Below are 5,641 nucleotides of genomic sequence, written 5' to 3' on the forward strand. Positions count from 1 at the left end.
TCCTCAAGGCCAATAAAGACAAGCTGTGTTCTCACAACACCCAGCATAAGTCAACCTCACACATCTGTTCACACTCCAGGATTCACGTCTCTGTGAACTTCCAACTTATTCTCATGCTAATTATCTGAGTCCCAGTCTCCTAAAAACCTTAAAGTTGAGATTTCACATAACTTTTCTAGAGCACCTACATTCTTTTAACAAACACTCATTGAGCACCAGATCCCTACTAAACAAAACAAACCATACCCCAGTTTGCAGGTTGCATTATCCAGTCTTATGTTTTTAGAATCTTAATTAGTAGTTTGTTTCATTGTATGTTGTCATTTAAAAAGCATGTTTAAGCATCTTTTATTATACTCTGGGCTGTCTTATGATACCTACATGTTTATGATTTTCATTTACATTTGACCCAACAGTCCTGTGAAGCAAGGAAAGCAGATACTATTTTCACAGAAATTAATTTAGACATTTTTGTACAGCAGAAACCAACACAGCATTGTAAAGCAATTACCCTCCAATTAAAAATAAAAAAAGAAATTAACTTAGAAACTTGTAATTTTGAAGTTATAGAGTATCTGGTGACCAGCTCTATTGTTTTCAGATGAGGAAATAGAGTTTCAGAGCATTGAAGGTTCTTGCCCTCTCCGTCAGCTAGTACATGACAGAACTGGAGTTAACACTCACATCTTCTGACTCCACGGCTGGTGTTCTTCCCATCATGCCCAAGTTGCCATAATCTAACTACTATGCAGCCTGACAAGATGTGATTTAAGATATGCAGGTATAAACAACAAAACAGGGATGTAAGGTTGCCTATAAAGAGGTCTAAAATAATCAAACCAATTGAAATAAAAAATAGAGACATCACTTTGCTGATAAAAGTCTGTATAGTCAAAGCTATGGTTTTTTCAGTAGTCACGTATGGATGTGAGTCTTGGACAATGAAGAAGGCTCTGCACCAAAGAATTGATGCTTTCGAAGTGTGGCACTGGAGAAGACTCTTGAGAGTCCCTTGGACTACAAAAAGATCAAACCAGTCAGTCCTTAAGGAAAACAACCCTGAATATTCATTGGAAGGACTGATGCTGAAGCTGAAGCTCCAATACTTTGGCCACCTGATGCAAACAGCCAACTCATTGGAAAAGACCCTGATGCTGGGAAAGATTGAGGGCAGGAGATAAAAGAAGTGAGAGAGAATGAGATGGTTGGATGGAATCATCAACTCAATGGACATGGGTTTGAGCAAACTCCAGGAGACAGTGAAGGACAGAGAAGCCTGGCGTGTTGGGTCACAAAGAGTCAGACACAACTTAGTGACTGAGCAACAACAAGGGAGAAGTGAATTTTCTAGGGTGGAGATTAATGAAGAATAATAGAGTTACTCAGCCTTAGACACAGCAGCCAAGCTCTGGAGACCACGGCCTGTGGGAGTGGGGGAGATATGTGGTTACCACAGGGTGGGGGTAGGAGTGTGGTCAGTACAGGCAGAGGTCAACACACGGCCAACTTGACAAAAACCGGAGTCACAAATCTGGTCTGATCAGAACCAAGAAACAGACAAATGCCCAAGGTAGGCACTATTAGGAAGACCTAAAAAAAAATAAGAAAGAAAGAAAACACTACATGATTCCCTTCAAAAAAGCAGGAGGAAATGTGAAAAATTATAAAGATGGATGCTGGTGATGGCTGTACAACAATGTAAATGTATTCAATATGACGACAGAGGATGAGATGGCTGGATGGCATCACTGACTCGATGGACATGAGTTTGAGTAAACTCCAGGAGTTAGTGATGGACAGGGAGGCCTGGCGTGCTGCGATTCATGAGGTTGCAGTGTCGGACACGACTGAGCAACTGAACTGAACTGAACTGATACACTAAAAAGAGTTAAAATTGCAAATTGTATTATATGTATTTTTATCACAGTTTTTGAAAAATCATGACATAACTCAGGTTAACCTATTTCTCTCTACCTCATAGGGAAATCCTTCTGGGTCAAAAAGAGAATGTGTTAAAGCAGTGGTTGGGATGAAATAGGGGAAATAAACCCTCCTAAGGGGACACTTTGTAATTTTGTGGGTGTTTCTGATACGCACAATAAAATGGGTATAACTGGTCAGGGTCCTGGGATTAGGGAAATCCAACAATCTGTGTCAGTCATGCAGACAAAGAACTGTCCATGTCAGAGACAGCTTTGAATGTCATTTGTAGGTGAAAAACACTGTTTACAATGATCTGAGCCTAAAACCTAGCTTCATTTTACATGTAAAACAGATTATTTTTTTTTTTTTTGTAAAACAGATTATTTTTTAATTGTTTTAAATACACTGAATTTTCTAGGAATGCAGCTACCACATAAATGCAAGGAAGACTGGACATTTTCTCACTAGTAACTTCACTCAGAATTGTTTGTTATTTTGGAAAATCACTTTCTCACTGATGATGCCACATGTGGTATTTGAGCCATTAATACATTATCTCAGTCTCAGTCTGCATTTGTAGCTGTCACAATCACAGTGATTCTGTATCACCAACTGACTACAAAACATATTTATTATAAATTTCTTTCTTTTAATTTCTCCTTTATCATATACTTAGGGCTTCCCTTGTTGCTCAGATGGTAAAGAATTCGCCTGCAATGCAGGAGACCTGGGTTCAACCCATGGGTTGGGAAGATCCCCTGGAAGAGGGCATGGCTACCCACTCCAGTATTCTTGCCTGGAGAATCCCCATGAACAGAGGAGCCTGATGGGCTACAGTCCCTGGGGTTACAAAGAGTCAGACATGACTGAATGACTAAAACTTTCACTTTTCTTTGTTATACTTAAAAGGCTATCTTGTAAAATTATGTATGGGACTAGGCTATATTATCTATTCATTTCATTTTAGAATAAAAGATATTTGCAATGGAAAATGGGAGCTGAGACTGGTGAGATGTATCTACATCTGGCCCAGATGTCTTGGTGATCAGAGTTATGAGTAATTTTCTAAACACTTTGGAGGAATCTGCTGTCTGAACAAGACCACCCCTTTATCATTGGCCTCCTACATTCCTTTTGTGCTGGATCAAGACTCTACCCTTAAAAAAAAAAAAAAAAAAAAAAAGACTCTACCCTTGTTCAGACAGACCAGAAATAGTTCTTTCAGTAGTCTGCGACATCTTCACCGGGGAAGAGGAATGTCAAATATTTGCCCACTAGTCTGACGATGGCACCTAGCACAGAGTGTAGTTAGTAAGAATTCTGAGGAAAAGGGTAATGATCAGCCAGAAAAAGAGAGCCTACAACATGTTGTCTGGCTCCAAAGATTGCTTCTAAATTAAGCAAAAACTTTAATAGATATATGCAAAAAATTTATACAATCAAAAACAAGTTGAACTTAACTATGATTGCAATTATTTACAAGATTGGTCAACTCCTAGATCATTTTGAGGAGTTGATCACATTTTTATGTGCCTTGGGGAAAACACTGAAAAAGTTATTAAAGCAAAGGAATCTCACTGGGAAACATAGTCTCTTTCCTAACTAAAAACAGTTTCCACACTTTCTTTTTGATGGCCAAACCAATTTCCTTTATAATTATTTTCCTCTGATAAGTAAACACCAGTTTATTTTCCTTTGCTACATTTAATTTCCTTGAAAATTAAAAAGAACATTATATATTTCTTTCAGATCACTTTAAAACCAACTCTTCTTTGTACAACTATTTTATAAAAGCAAAGCATGCCCAAACTTAATTTCATAATCTAAATTGTAATTTGAAAAAGTCAATGGTCAATTATGAAATTTAAATTCTAATTACTTTATAGCTCTGTTGTTTATAATAGCAAAAAATTGGAAAAAACTTTAATGTCCACAACAGGAATCCAGTACATTCATAAATGGAATACCATGCAGCCTCTAAAATAATCTTATGGAATTATTAACATTATTGAAAGATGTGCATGATATATTTAAATCATGAAAACACTACTCAAGTTTTTAGAAAAAACTGAAAGAATATGCATCAAAATGTTACAAGTCATTGTTAGACTGTATTTGGGTAACAGCAACAATTTTTTGTGTGTCCGTCTGTATTTTCTACATTTTCTGCATATATATCACTCCTGCAATTAAAAAAAGCCTTATCAAAATAAATAAATACATTTAACTTTTATTATATTCCATATATAATGCATATAGATTATATATGTTATATCTGGGAGATAGTGAAGGAAAGAGAAGCCTGGCATGCTGCAGTCCATAGGGTCACAAATATTCGGACATGACTTAACGACTGAATAACAACAACTTTTATTGACTACCAGTACTTTTTATGGGGGTCTCACATTTTTTATAAGGCAACAGGAAACCAAGCAATTAGACAGAATAGAAAGGTAAAAAAGTTAAGCTCATTTTCTTTAACAGTTACTCTTGGCCATCATTATTCAACTTCACCACCCCCAAATTGCAAACTCCTCTCCAGGATCCCTTTCTCATGAATGGTATCACCCAGCTAACTGATCAAGGAGACTTTGTTTCCTTTACCCCCAATCCAGGTGCCCATTTCTCTCTAATGGTCTCTCCGTATTAGCTCCCTATTCGAATCCCCTCCTGCCCCTCTCACCCTGCCCTGTGACTGCAGTTAGCCTCCTAATTCCTCTCCCTGCACCAGTCCTGTCCTGACCCAGACTTGCCCACACTGCTGTCCTAGTGAGGTTTTAAAAATTCTGGGCTGGTCATATTACTCCCTGCTTAAACTCCTTCCACAACTTCCACCACCTTCAGGAAAAGGGATAAACAAAACCCTTCAGATTTGCTGCTTACTTATCCCTCCAGTCCCATCTCACTGCTCTTCTATTAATACTCTTCCTACCATCATGAGCTATTACTGTCCTTCCAACAAGCGACGCTCTCTCACACCTGTCTTCCTTTGAACGCCTGAAATCCTCTGCTTGGGCCACCCTTCCCAGTCTCTTCTCTGGCTTACTCTTCATCCTTCAAAAGGCACATCTGTTCTTTACTGCCCTGTGAAGCACCTTCCAGCCACAGGCTCTATGCAGGGGAGCTAAGCCACAAGTTCATCTCTTGTACTGGAAATCACAGACTCTAGGGTGAAACTAGCCTGGTTCTGTTCTGCCACTGTCTGTCAAGACTGTGCTTTGGGCAAGGTATTTTAAATATCAAGGCTTAAATTCCTCATCAATAAATAAGGATAAAATTATAAGCTTGTAAGGGCTTCCCTGGTGGCTCGGCAATAAAGAATCCACCTGCAATGCAGGAGCTTCAGGAGACATGAGTTCGATCCCTGAGTCAGGAAGATCCCCTGGAGGAAGGCATGGCAACCCACTCCAGTATTCTTGCCTGGAAAATTCCATGGACAGAGGAGCCTGGTGGGTTACAGCCCATAGGATCACAAAGAGTCAGACAGGACTGAAGTGACTCAGCAAGCAGGCACACAAGGCTGTTCTCAGATCAAATGTGACAGTGTATATAAAGGTGAAATTAACTCATCCTATGTCTTATCTAATTTTCTTTATATTCCGTTGTGTGTTTTTATTTTTGTTTGCCTGTTTTGCTGTGCTACTCTGCATGCAAGATCTTCCCAACAGGAAGCTCAGAGTCTTAACCACTGGCTCCCCAGTGAAACCCCTGCTGTGTG

The sequence above is a fragment of the Muntiacus reevesi genome, chromosome 14, assembly GCF_963930625.1.
Source record: "Muntiacus reevesi chromosome 14, mMunRee1.1, whole genome shotgun sequence".
Lineage (NCBI taxonomy): Eukaryota > Metazoa > Chordata > Mammalia > Artiodactyla > Cervidae > Muntiacus > Muntiacus reevesi.